Here is a 14,163-nt window from a genome sequence, read left to right on the forward strand (position 1 = left end):
TCTGAGGCATGGCAAGGCTAGAACTGTGGGTCTGCTGCCAAACAAGGCTCCCCTTCCCATGTGCCCTGATAGGCATGACGACTCCTCTTTGCCCTCTCAGGGCTCAGCCCTTTTGATGCTCTCCCCTCCAACCAAGCCTGACTCTGGCTCTTCCCCATGCTGTCTCTTTTTTCTAGCTGTAGCAGAAATAAAAAGCATTTCTTTAGTTACTCGGAGTGGAACTCTTTTTACAAGTTTCCCAGGTCTTTCATTAGTACTCCTGTCTCACAATGTTTATTTTGTTCACCCAAAAAGCCTTCTTCCCTTTCAGATCTTTGAATATCCTTTATTCATTTTTGTTGTGTCTGCATCTCCTCCCTCAAAGCACTGACCAGTCACTTTGTCAGTTTTCCTGGACCTGATGTTCTTCCAGTGCTGGACTTTTTTATTTTACTCTCAGATCTCAGAGCTGATTCTTCACTGACTTCTTCTTCACTGACTTCTTCACTGACTCCTTTGTACCATCCAAATTTTTCATTTACAGTGAAATTGACTTCCATGATACTGCAATTATTGTTGCAATTGTAATCTAACCAGCTTTCACCTTTCCAGGTAGCAGTCCAGGCGCTGTATTTGCTGCCCAAGGGGATTCACTCCCAAGGCGTCTGTGTTCATTGGAACATTTTGCTTCAGCCATGATATCACTTCCTTGCCACAGTCAGAGAGAGACTTTAGGGAGGACTCCTTGCGCTGAGCAGCAGCCACCTTTCATTTTGAAGCCTCTGAGATTTCAGGGACTCCTGTACAGCCAGGAGGTATTGCTATACTTAAAGCGATCACCTCTTAAATAGCACCGAATTAGAACAGCTTGTGCTTGTTATACCCATAGTTCTCTTCACTCTCAATCAAAAAGCAAAAGGTACTTTTTTAAGCTCTCCTCCTTTTCCCGAGAGCCTGTCAGGTGATGTTTATGCTGGAGTGAGGACTTGCTGTAATAATCTTTCTTTGGCAGCATCTACCGCACAGCTCGACTGGTTCCTACCCCAGCAACGTGTGTGATCTGACAGCTCTTTCCTTTCTACCGTTCCTCTCCCATCTCTAATAAGTTTTGTCCTCTCAGTCGCTGTGAGCTAATCTCAAGCTTTCCACCTGTTTCCACCCCCCCTGTTCCAGGTTTCATTGCCTGTTTGCAAGCAGCGGAGGGGCCGCTGCCTTCTCCCTCTCCACAGGGGTGCTCCCAAGGACATTCTGGCCAGCATGTAGTGAATTTGTCATTCAATGTTGCTTTCTTCCTCTTCCTTTTAACTTTCTGTACTCCTAACACAAATGTTTGGGCACCCTTTCGCATTTCTCAGTGTTGAATTTTTTTTCTTTTTCTAATGAAAAAAAAAATCTACTTAGCATACTGCTGAAGTGAGATGCCCCCCTGCACTGCATCACTCAAAACCAAATCATGCAGCTATCGAGCTTCCCAAAATAAGCCAGAATGCCCAATGAGGGAATTACCTTCCCTTTACTCAGTTTCTTTTCAACCCATAAACCAGCCCATTCCCTCTCAGTCCCCAGCTGCTCCCAAGCCAGCTGCACCGGCAGCATGGCAAGACCCACGGCTCATTTCTGGGCACGTGGTTTGCCATGCAGCCAGCAGCTGGGCATGCAGCCCGGCGCAGGTGGGACAACAGGGCTCTGCTTGCTTGTGGCAAAGGGAGAGGAGGACTAAGTTTTGCTGATAAGGGCATAAGCAGAGAGGAGAAGAAAGGGAGGAGGCAGCCTCTGCAGGGAGGAAGAGAGAGGAAGGATTTACAGGCAAGAGGCAGTTTTGGAAGGAAATAAAAAATAAAGCCCACTCCTAATTTCTAGACTCTGTCATTCCCATCCCCCTCTACCTATCACAGCAACTAATAATTTCATCAGATCACTCAGAAGGGGGAAAGGATGGAAAGCTAGAAAGGCAACAGCTTGAAACCTGAGAAGAAGTCTCTGTTTATAACCTGGTGCTTCTCTCACATCACTGCTGCCTGCTGTTAGTGCTCTAAGATAGTAATAACCTTCCCCACATCCGTTTCACATGGAAAATGTCTAATCCAGTCACTTAATCATATGGAACAGGCTGTGGCAACCCCATCCGCTCCAGCACGAACCTTTTGCTTTCCTCCTTCACTCGGCAGCAGCAGGATCTCAAAGTATTCACTTAGTCCTCAATTCTCTACTCAGGTCTCAAAAGTCATATTTCACTGTATCAAATACTAAACGTGGGATGACATTTAATTTTCAGCACAGGTTATATATCATTCCAGTGCAGCGATCCATAGATCTAGCACTCTGATATATGCTTTATACCTGTTCAGCATATAACCATGCATTTAGAGAAATACCGTTGACTGGCCATCCCTCTATTTAAAATGAATTAAAAGCAGCCTCAATTTTCACATCTGCTCCCAAATCTCCTTGCAAATTTGCAACCTCAGTTTTCTTTAGACACTTCTTTTTTTCCCCTTCTCACACATATCACCTTTCTTGGAGTACAAGAGATGCAAGATAACAAATTAAAACTGACTATTCAGGGAGAAGCTGTGTGAGTGATGATGCTCACACATACCTCGCGCTGTCTGGCTTCCCTTTTGATGGGACAGAGCCCCCACAATATTGTTTGGGGATCACCTCACTCTGTGTGGTACAATTTAAACTTTCAGACTCCAAAGAGAAACCAAACCTCAACTTAGCTTAAAAAATGTAAGCCCACTCCAGGAGTGCAGTCCATCTACAGCTTCAAGTGTCTTAGTGCATATGCCCCCCCCTCCTTCCCCAAAGACTAATCCTAACTTTTCTGGCCTCAGACTCCTAAACTCTGTTGATTTACACAGAGACTTCTGAGGAACTTATGACATTCAGTTTGTGCATGTTTTTTTCTGCTCCTGAGTGGCTGCCCTTACAAAGAGCACCAGAGCAGCTGTACTTGGGTCACATCAAAGGTCCAGCAAGTCCAATACCTCATCTTTAACAGGAGGCAATAGCAGATGCTCATTATAAGCTGGTATCAGTTTACATTAATATGCCAGGCTGCACAAATCACAGCTGAAGCCTCTGACTCATCATCTGTCTCAGAGTTAGCTGCCCTTGTTACAACCCTCACTCCTGTTTCTGGGAGTAGATGAGGAAAAGGTAATTGGTTTCACTGCAGCTACTACCTGAAAGGAGGTTGTGGTGAGGTGGGTGTCGGTTTCTTCTCCCAAGTAATAAGCGATAGGACAAGAGAAAATGGCCTGAAGTTGTTCCAGGGGAGGCTTAGGTTGGATACTCAGAAAATGTTTTTTCACCGAAAGGGTTGTCAAGCACTGGAACAGGCTGCCCAGGGAAGTGTTTGAGTCACCATCCCTAGAGGTATTTAAAAGACCTGTAGACATGGGACTTAGGGACACGGTTTAGTGGTGGACTTGGCAGTGCTAGACTAACAGTTGGACTTGATCTTAAAGGCCTTTTCCAACCTAAATGATTCTATGATTCTATATATAAGGCAAAGTGAACCTCAGCCTATAGATTCTTCCACGTTTTAAGTGTGATGTCTTCCTTTTCAGTCAGAAATTGAGCTGAGCCTCCAAATCGCTAGAGCTATCTGCTTACCCTTATTCTCCTGCCCCTGATCCCAAAAATGAAAATATTTCTTCTACAGCTTTTATGCATTGTCGATTCACCTGGAAAAAGAAAATGTGTCTGAATGTGTAAAATAAACAGTAGAATTAAAAAACAGGGGTTTTTTTGCCTTTGTCATTCTGAGCATGTAGGTACTACTTGTAGTAATAAAAGCTGGAAAATTTTTAGATCAAGGTGATATTTAAATTGGAAGGTGTCACTTAAAGTTATCCTCTTTTGAATACAGTTTTAGACATTTGAAGGGCTATTAAATCCCATAGAAATCCTCATGGATTGTTGACTCTGGGAAAGGCAGTGGATGTACATCTTCTTGTAGGACTGGGTATTTTTGTTTGGAAATGCAGCTGGACAGACAAAATTTGGATCAATGTTGCTTTGTATTAGATCACCTGGTAAATTTGCTTTGTTTAATGGGCTTGTATATGTTTAAATAATTTACAGACTACACCGTTGCTTGATGAAGCATTGGGAAGTACGGAGGCAATTAACAAGAGTTACTTCTTTCAGAAGGACGGTTATGTCGGAAGAGACAATAGACAAAATGTAACCTTCATAATATTGGTATGGTGTAAAAATAGCTTGGTTACTAGCAGATGGCAGGACAGGTTAATATTTTTATTTTAAACAGATGAACTTTATGGACAAGTAGTATATCTTTAGCACTGGGCCTGAAATCATCACTGCTTTACTCTTACTTAGTTTGGACTTTGGAAGACTATAGGGAAACAACAGTAGCCAAATTTTGAATGCAGTACTAGCTAGAAAAATGAGGTTTCAGTTAAAATTATATTTTCATAGAAAGTACCGAGCCTCTTGCAATATTTTTTGTCATTGTCAAGATACCAAATGATTGGACAGAACCAAAACTCTCTCAACTTATCTCTGTAAATTATTCCTTCCCCTTCCTTCTTCTCCTAGGCAGAAAAGCCCCATATTTTTCCTTGCCTGTAACCTAGTTTCCTAGCCAAGCCCACTAGTAAATCAAAAATTTTTACCACTTTTACATGTGTGTAAATATGCAAAGTAATGAAGATAGGGGCTGTGGGATTTCTGTGCGCTCTGTTTTTTTCAAACCCATTATCCTCCACGGTTACTGCATTTTTATTCTGTATACTCCTTATGCCTTCTTTTTGCTACATTCTAAACGTAAAAAAAAAGTACTTGAAAGCAAAATTCATAACAACAGTGGGCTGGAACTACTGCCAAGTTTTAAAAACCATTGTTTAATTGAAAAGTTATAAAGTAAAAGCAAGTACATGAATTGTTGAAATTGTCTGCATGAAACATTTACAGTGAAAAACTGCATTCCATAAAGATAGATGGAAGGGCATCTTTTATGCAAAAATAAAACAATTTATTTGCCTGCAAACCTGACATCTTGTAAGCGTGCCTCTGGAGAGCAAACTGGAGCACAGAGCTGCAGAAAAATGCAAACCCTACTTGCTGAAGCATTCCTGCAACCACATGAGTGACCTAAGGGAGGGGATGAGGAGCCAAAGGTGGCACTGAGATGTAATGAATTAACCTGCCTCCTCCCATGTGAAGAAGTGTAAATAAAAATCAAAGGGATCTTTATCCCACTGACAATATGGTATGCAAGGTCACATGGCCTAATATTTTAAGAGGATTAGAGCTAAATCTCTGCAAACTTTGAAATGGCCCAACCAAGCCTGTGAGCTTTTCAGTTTAAATGGGTGCACAGCATGACTTCTACGATCAGCTGGAATCTGGCAGGAAGAGATGTAGTGAAGTGGACTCTGAAACAATTCAGTCCTGCAGTGACCGGTTTTACAGGGTATCTGTTAATTTGGAGCTGTGCAGGAGGTGGAAACAAAGCGGATCACCAAAAGAGCTCAACGCTTAATTATGAAGAAAGTTTGTGCAGAAAGGAAAAAATCCTTGATATTTATTATTCACCAAATTAGGAACACCATTTCTGTAGTTTTGCTTCATTTCCAGGAGAACTGCAACCACCAGGGTCTAACTGGAGCATCACGAGCCACTTAAACAGCACTTCCATCACTCTCAAAAGCCATAGTTCTCGGAAAACATGGAAAGCATACAGGAGAAAGCCCTGCTCTGGACAGTGAAGAACAGCCTTTACCAAAACATCTCTGTTTGAACCTCAGATGTTATCACATGCAAGATGCATGTGGAGTAAATCTATTCACCAGATGGGGAAAATTACTAATTGTCCAGCAGAATCTAGCCACCAGCTGGCAGGCAACTGCTATCATGTGAACAAAAAGCAATCCCAATAACCACACATAAAAACAGCATAACAACATGCATTCGAGCTGAACCATCAGTTGTTGTTAAGGCTACAGCTGACACACACAACAACAACAAAAAAAGCATCTGCTCTGAAAACAAAGTGTGTGAATTCATGTGCTTGTGTTTTAGGAGTATGGCAAAATGTTTCCACATTAAAGCAGCGATAGTAAAGCAGCTGGGGAGATACCTTCCCTCATCTAATTCTGATGGCTGCACTTTGGAGCTCAGACCTCATCGTCCACATATGGAGAGATGTGGACATTTGCTTTCCAGAATAGTGTCCCAGAGAAGTACATTTCAAATAGCTGTGCCAGCACGGTACCTGCAGTTACCTAGGAAATGAAACTGCTGCTGATCTGCCAGAAAGTTTGGAAAGATTCAGCAATTTTGGCATGAGTGCAGAACCCTTCTAGATCTTAAGAAATTTTTTATTTTCTGAAAAATGGGAAGAACTTTAATTATTTATAGAAAAGAAGCAGCTGATGAATTCTGGTTAGCTCTGTACCTTTTATCTTTTATGTGGAAGTGTTGATGCGGAGCCACAGCATTTCCTTTCCTTTGCCACAGCCAATGCTTTTTTTACAGCTCTGTCATGTCCACTTTCTTCCAGCCTTCCTGTTGCTTCTACTAAATGAATTAATGACTTATCCAAGAGACCCTCGGGTGAAATGGAAAACTGCAGGAGAGACAGTGAATTTTTCAGGAGAAAATGTAAAGGACTTTTTAACCAACCACAAGACGCACTCAGAAGGCAATGTTCAGTGTGTGTGGAATGAGACTCTCTCAGTAACCCTTAAGACAACACCAAAAAGAGTTCTGCTTCAAAATTTTTTTTTCTTTTCAATTATTCAGCTTGCACTGTTATTCAGTGCAAGTGTGTTCCCAGAGGCTTCCCTGGCAAAACACATAGGAAGCACCAGGACTGAGAAACTGCCTGGTCGGCTCAGCGTTCTCCAGCTGCAGTTCATTAGATTAGACTCTCCCCTGTACACCTGTGTGTCCCTGAGAGGTCAAAACAGAAGCAGGGGTGTTAAGTTTAAAAAAAAAAAAAAAAAAAAAAGAAGAGAAACCCAAGAAAACAGCATTTTTAGAAGACACAGTCAAGTAAGCAACATTCTACATAATAACCCAGTTTTAAGCACCTATCTGAAGATCTTAATTAGCCCATTCTGCTGTTAATTTCACATATCCCCTCTTTGCCTTCAGTATCTTTATAGAACAATTTGCAGGCAACTGCATCTATGTTTAAACCCTCATCCATCTAGGCAGGATATGATTATGATTATTTATGATTAGTCCTCCAAGCATTCCCATTTGATCAGTGTAAGAACACTGAGAAATTAACCCCCTGAACTCCTGTCCCTAAGTAACCCCCTGCACGCCACTAAAATAATAAATGTTTTTTTCCCAACAAACCTTTTATGGGTTATTTTTCCTTTTCTGGTATACTCTTATTAGTTTTACAGAACATTCTCAACTATGTTTTTACCTGAAAGAAGATTATTAACTTCTTACTCTTGGGACAAAATGCCAGCCTGCAATTTGGGGCCACCGGTTTTATCTGTGCTCGTCTCAGGTAAGGTGCCCCAGGACTGTGCCTGTCAGTGTTAGAAGTGGTGGCAGCTGCCAGCACCCTGGAGGCTGGAAAGGGCATGGACACAGTGACACCAGGATGTCCCATCAGTTCACCCAGACAACCCCTTGTGGACCCAGGAGAGCATCCAATCCCCCACCCCAGACCGACAAAACACAGCTTGGACCCCTGTGGTGTGGTCAAAAGAACAGGTTTGGTTTATTCAAGCAGGGCTGACCATCAGGTACCCCCCAGGCAGCATGCTCATAGGATTTGTGCACCTTATTATCCCCGTCCCATTTTTGATCCTCCTTTCTGCCACCCTCACACCTCCCTTTGCCTACAGCAGCCTCTTCCCAAACAAACAGCAGCCCTTTTTTTCCCACGGGTGCCAGTTTTGCTACATCTATACCCAAATAAAGTATTACTGATATGGTTACCTTGGCACTGGTGGCCTTGCAGGACTATAGCCAAGCAGGTCCCCAGCACTCCCCAGCTCAGTTATCTGTGAAGCATGGCTGTTTCTCACATAACTCCCTCAGCCACCTGTGAAATCCAGCCATCCCTCACGGAGCTATCTCTAACTTCTGTCAGCTCCTCATGCTGTCACATCCAGCAATTTCTCATGTTATGTCCTCTCTTTTTCCACTGAACATCCCACCCGGTTGGCTTAACAGCAGGGCAGGACCCAGCCAGAGGTGCAGGCGTTTGCCTGCAGCCCTAAAACTCAAGTGAGGAGACCCAACATCCGAGTCATTTCTCTTTTCCAAAGTGAAGTGTCCTTTTGTGCACAAAAGACACTGTAAACTCTTTTCCAACATTTCCCGACCAACCCTTCCCCAAAGGCCACTCTGAAGGCAAGCTGCAGTGCAGGGCAGTACATTCAACAGTCTATTTTCAAGCCTATTTTCAAGCCTATTTTCCTATACCCAGTGTTTGAGTTTTTTTCTGGCTTCTGATTCATTGTTCCTTATTCTGTGCCGTAACTGAGGCAGCAATACACTGCACCCTTCAGAAGAGTTTCTGCCAACAAGCCTAACAGAAATGTGCTTCTGTGTAATGGGACACATGAAGATAGGAGGCCCTTCAGATCTTGAACAAAACATACCTGTGGAGTGGCCTGGTTGAAGTTTAGCTGTTCAGTGAAATGAATGTATAATGAAGTTTCACGTCACAGAGAGTGAAAATTCAATCCTTGGTTTTCCCAGCCATCTTGCAATCTCTCTCCCTTGCATCAGCTTTGGTTGTTGCTCTGACCCCACATCAGGCTGTCACAAGAAGGAAAATCTGTCAGGAAGCTCTTCAATAGTATAGACAGCAAATCACTCATGCAAACTTAGTTTGCCTGCAGGCTCAATGTTTTCTTGACCTGAATCATAGTCAGAGACACCTCTTCAAAGTAAATGCAATCTGGAAGACTCAGACTTCTGCACCCACACTAACAGCCATGTGCAAAGCCAGTGGAGAAGCCAACTGTCCCAGACATGGAAGACCTCTTTCACCAAAAGGGACATTGGGGCAGCACTTCCATAAACTCCAGTTCTTCATGCATGGTCACTGCTGCTAGATGACTTCCTTTTGTTGAAAACAGCTGTAACATTATGTTTCCTGGCTTATTTTTGCTTTTCCAAGGACAAAAGTTCCAAATTTATAAAAAACCTATCTTCCAGATTTCTCTGGATCGTTACCTCAAAAATGAAAGCATTGGGGGTGGGAAAAACCAGACATTTTTGAAAGGTCCTGAGATATATATTTAGCTTAGAACTATAAATATCTTTGTTAGACAGCACAACAAAATAACATCTGAAGGAAGCCAATATATTTTCAATATTGAAGAGGCAGAATACTTTATACTAAAATTACAATATATTTACTTCTCTGCCATGGGCTCCTTTCATTCATAAGCATTTAAAGCCCTTGACTGTGCTGTGGATGTCCAGACAGTAGCTTTACAGAGCAGAAGATATTGTCTTTTGTAAACTTGCATGATATCAACATAATGCCACCTAATAAAATGCAAGGGGAGGAAAATAAAGGCTATGAAATTAGCTTCTCTGGGGTTAGAAGGGCATTATGGGTAGCAATTAGAAAATGACTGCACTGACCATCAACCAAGTGCACAGATTTAGCACATCACAGAAATTAATGAGTCTGCATGTAAAAGATGATAGCACTTCTTTCCTCAAAACTACCTCCTTGCTTGCAGCAGAGCAAATGCAATTTAATTTCTTGAGGCAACAGAGATGGTTCTCAGTGACATGTAGAGAAGTGAATGCAGAGCCATGTTCCTTAATGTAAGGAATGCAAAGGGCCCTCTGCCCTAACTTGCTCTGCCTTCCTTCAGCTTGACCTCCCTGGGCAAGGGGGTCCTCCTGCATGTTTTATATGTTATGTTCCTAGCAAGACAGCTATTTGCTGAAAAACTTGATCCTTTCATGATGTGGTTATCCCTCCTCATCCTCCTAGTGGCATTTCTAGGTAAGGTCATTTGTTACTAAAAATGAATGTTGGAGGAGAATTAGCAAAGAGAATGAAAAAAGAAAGCTCAAAAGTAAGACAAAGCACAGCCTGGCTTTGTATCATCGAGACTCCCATGTTGGTTTATTCCCAGCCAATATCAAGGTTCCCCAGGTCACATTCACATGCTAGAGATGGTCCACCTGGAATAAACGGCTCACCTCCTCACTGAGAAGCCGCCATAGGCCTAGAAAATGGCCAAACACAAGAAAGTGAAATAAGATGATGAGAAGAGGGTAGGGATCATAACATTAATAGAAACACTGAACCAAGCCAAAGCACAGGATTCTGGAACATTGTAACCTCTTTAGAGGAACCTGAAGGGAGACAGCTAACAACTTCCAAGGAAACAACCTCTGTTTGGATGCTTAACACAGGCTGGGACTTCAGGTAGGTCCCTGACAGAAAGCAACTGCATCTCAAGGTGCTTTGTTCTAATCAGGCAGTTGGCCATCTTTCTTGGTAGGAAGAAGCTGAGGAGTGGCAAAAAGGGCTGATACAGAGAAAATTAAAACAGAAAGGAAATAGCTGAAAGACTGCAACTTGCACTCTTGTTTCTACCTCCCATGAAAGAGACAAATGTCCATGGAACAAGAGAATTTCATTATTTAGTGCACAGGTCTTGACTGAGGAGTTACAAGATCAAGAGTTTGCCTTAAGAGTGATGAGTGGAAAACTGACCTGAATAGTAATATTTAAGTATATTTAAGAATTAAGATTCATTAATGGAAATTCATCCTTTGCTCTCTCATTCTACTTTCTCCAATGTCATTGTACTTCTGTCACCAGAGGACATGTTTTTAAGGGTCTTTTTCCACAGGGACTCTCTTTCTTTCTCAAAGTGGTCTTTTCTCATCAACTACTCCTGCCTCTCCTCTCTGTCCTCTAAATATCTTTCTCCAGTCCTTTGCTTTGCCCTTCCTGAACAGTGGCTCCCTCAGCACACTGCATTCACACCTTTCCCCACTTTCTACAGCCTGCACTTCTATGCCCTGCCACTCCAATCACTCAAATACTTCACATGCACAGCAGCTGTCTTTCTGCAGAGCAACACCCAACCACGTCATGCAGAACCATGAAATCCAGGAACTAAACATGATATTCTGCAAGAGAGTGATTAAAAGAGGACTGCATGTTCATCCGAAATAGGACTGATCACAGTAACATACCATTCAAACACGGACAGCTGATGGCAGAGCTATGTGCACCAAACATATTGCCATGGGGATTGGAGTCCTAATATTCAGTTTAAGGACTCTGTTAGAGTCTGCTGGTTGTCTGCCAGCTGTCATATTGTCCCTGTCTGAGGGAGCTTTTATACTTGGAGCTCATAAAATATATTTCTGATGAGCTCTCTTTGCCGTTATAATGAGACAGATATTTTCAGACGTGTTCTCAAGGAAAAAATAAATCCTATATTCTAGAGAGAAGCTTCACCTTAAAACTGAAGCTGCATAAATGGTGCATATCTTTTCCCCAGAACTATATAGTACAGTTCTGCAGCAGAATTCATTGAGATCTTTTCCAGTGATTTTGCCTCCATAATTATGAGAGGGGCTGTGTTTCGCTTAAGAGAAGAAAAAAAAGTCAGCCCTTCCCCCCGTCTATAGTACATAAATGCTTTATGCACTACATGTACCCCTAAAGGAGTGGGAAAGGTTTGTGAGTCCTCAGTATACCAGAATCTCATCACCAAAATACACATTCCATGTGTCTTTATAAGCCATGAAACAAGTCATGTATTAAAACTGTGTGATTTTACCAAAACCAGTGGAGGGATGATGCTATCAAATCATTTGTTACTCAGTAGTTATGGTGGGGCAACTATAGCTATTTTTCAACACCTCCACCCTTGGATGATACTCAAGGGGGAAAAAATCATATTCCAACATAAACAAGGTCTAAAAACTTGCACAAACAATAACACACACTTCAGCTGCATCTCACATAAAGGGGAAACTCATCCAAAAGTTGGTCCCAGGCTTGTAGAGTGCTCCATGCAGATGGCAAGATGCACCTACAGAGCTATTGAGGTCTACAGAGGAAGACTACATCAAATCATGCATCCATACCTTCCTCCAGGTAGCTCCACAGGCAAAGCCCAAGTACTGCTGCATTAACTCACTCTCAGGCAAATCATGAAAACTACAACCACATATCAGGAGAAGGGGAATACAAGTATCTTCTGCTTCCTCTTCCAACTGTATGGACTGGTCCATGCCAATCAGAGAACAAAAACAGAGCAAGGGGGTCTTCTTAGAAAGCACTCTCCAAACAAGGTTAAAGTTAGAAATGAACAAAATAGCAAGATTATTATTATGTTGCAATTATTTATGACCATGCTGAGAAGAAAAGCAGACTGACAGTGCTATTTGTACTTTTAAATTATTGCCTAAAGCATATCTATTTTATTCTTACAATCAGGAACCCAGTAAGCTCCTTTGCCAGTCATGTGCCTTGTTCTCTGGGTAAAGAGTCACACTTGCCCAAGAAATCTTATATCTTTGTTCAGCAGGAGACATAGAATATTAACCCCAAACAGTTTGTTTGTTGAGGTGCTCTTGCAAGCGGCAGGCATTTGAAGTTACTAACTCTTCAAAAATGCACCACACCCAGGCATCTGATTGCCTGGGTAGATACTTTCATAACACAGAATCACAGAATCACAGAATGGCAGGGGTTGGAAGGGACCTCTGGAGATCATCTTGTCCAACCCACCTGCTTGAGCAGGCACACCTAGAGCAGGGGGCACAGGACTGCATCCAGTTGGGTTTTGAATGTCTCCAGGAAAGGAGACTCCACAACCTCCCTGGGCAGCCTGTTCCACTGCTCTGGCACCCGCACAGGAAAGATGTTTTTCTTCATATTCACATGGAACTTCCTGTGTTCCAACTTGTGCCCATTGCACCTTGTCCTGTCACTGGGCACTACTGGAAAGAGTCCAGTCCCATCATCCTGACACCCACTCTTTAGATATTTATCCTGATGAAATGTCCCCTCAGTCTTCTCTTCTCCAAGCTGAACAAAGCCAAGTCTCTCAGCCTTTCCTCATAAGGGAGATGCTCTGGCCCCCTGATCATCTTTGTAGCTCTCTTCTGGACTTGCTCAAGCAGTTCCACGTCCTTCTTAAACTGGGGGGCCCAAAACTGGACACAGCACTCCAGATGTGGTCTCACTAGGGTAGAGTAGAGGGGGAGGATAACCTCTGTCGATCTGCTGGCCACACTCCTTTTAATGCAGCCCAGGATATTGTTGACCTTCTTGGCCACAAGGGCACAGTGCTGGCTCATGGTAAGCTTGTTGTCCACCAGCACCCCCAGGTCCTTCTCAACAGAGCTTCTTTCCAGTAGTTCAGCCCCCAGCCTGTACCGGTGCATGGGGTTATTCCTCCCCAGGTGCAGGACCTTGCACTTGCTCCTGTCGAATTTGATGAGGTTCCCCTCAGCCCAGCTCTCCAGCCTGTCCAGGTCTCATTGGATGGCAGCACAGCCTTCTGGTGTATCAGGCACTCCTTCCAGTTTTGCATCATCAGCAAACTTACTGAGGTTACGCTCTATCCCATCATCCAGGTCACTGGTGTATATATTGAACAGGACTGGACCCAGCACAGACCTGTGGGGAACACCACTAGTGACAGGCCTCCTTCCAGATTCTGCTCCATTGATCACAACCCTCTGAGTTCTGTTGTTGAGCCAGTTCTCTATCCACCTCACTGTCCACTCATCCAACGCACACTTCCTTAGCTTGCCTGTGAGGAGGCTATGGGAGACAGTGTCGAATGCCTTACTGAAGTCAAGATAGACGACATCCACTGCTGTACCTTCATCTGCCCAGCCAGTCACACCATTGTAGAAGGCTATCGGGTTGGTCAAGCATGATCTTCACTTGGTGAATCCATGCTGATTGTTTCTGATAACCTTCTTGTCCTCTACGTGCCTGGAGATGACTTCGAGGATGAACTGCTCCGTCACCTTTCAGGGAATGGAGGTGAGGCTGGCTGGCCTATAGTTCCCCAGGTCCTCCTTCCTGCCCTTTTTGAAGATTGGAGTGACATTTGCTGTCCTCCAGTCCTCGGGCACCTCTCCTGTCCTCCACAACCTTTCAAAGATGATGAAGAGTGGCTCAGCAAGAACATCTGCCAGCTCCCTCAGCACTCATGTGTGCATCCC

Source organism: Phalacrocorax aristotelis, chromosome 2 (assembly GCF_949628215.1).
Source record: "Phalacrocorax aristotelis chromosome 2, bGulAri2.1, whole genome shotgun sequence".
Lineage (NCBI taxonomy): Eukaryota > Metazoa > Chordata > Aves > Suliformes > Phalacrocoracidae > Phalacrocorax > Phalacrocorax aristotelis.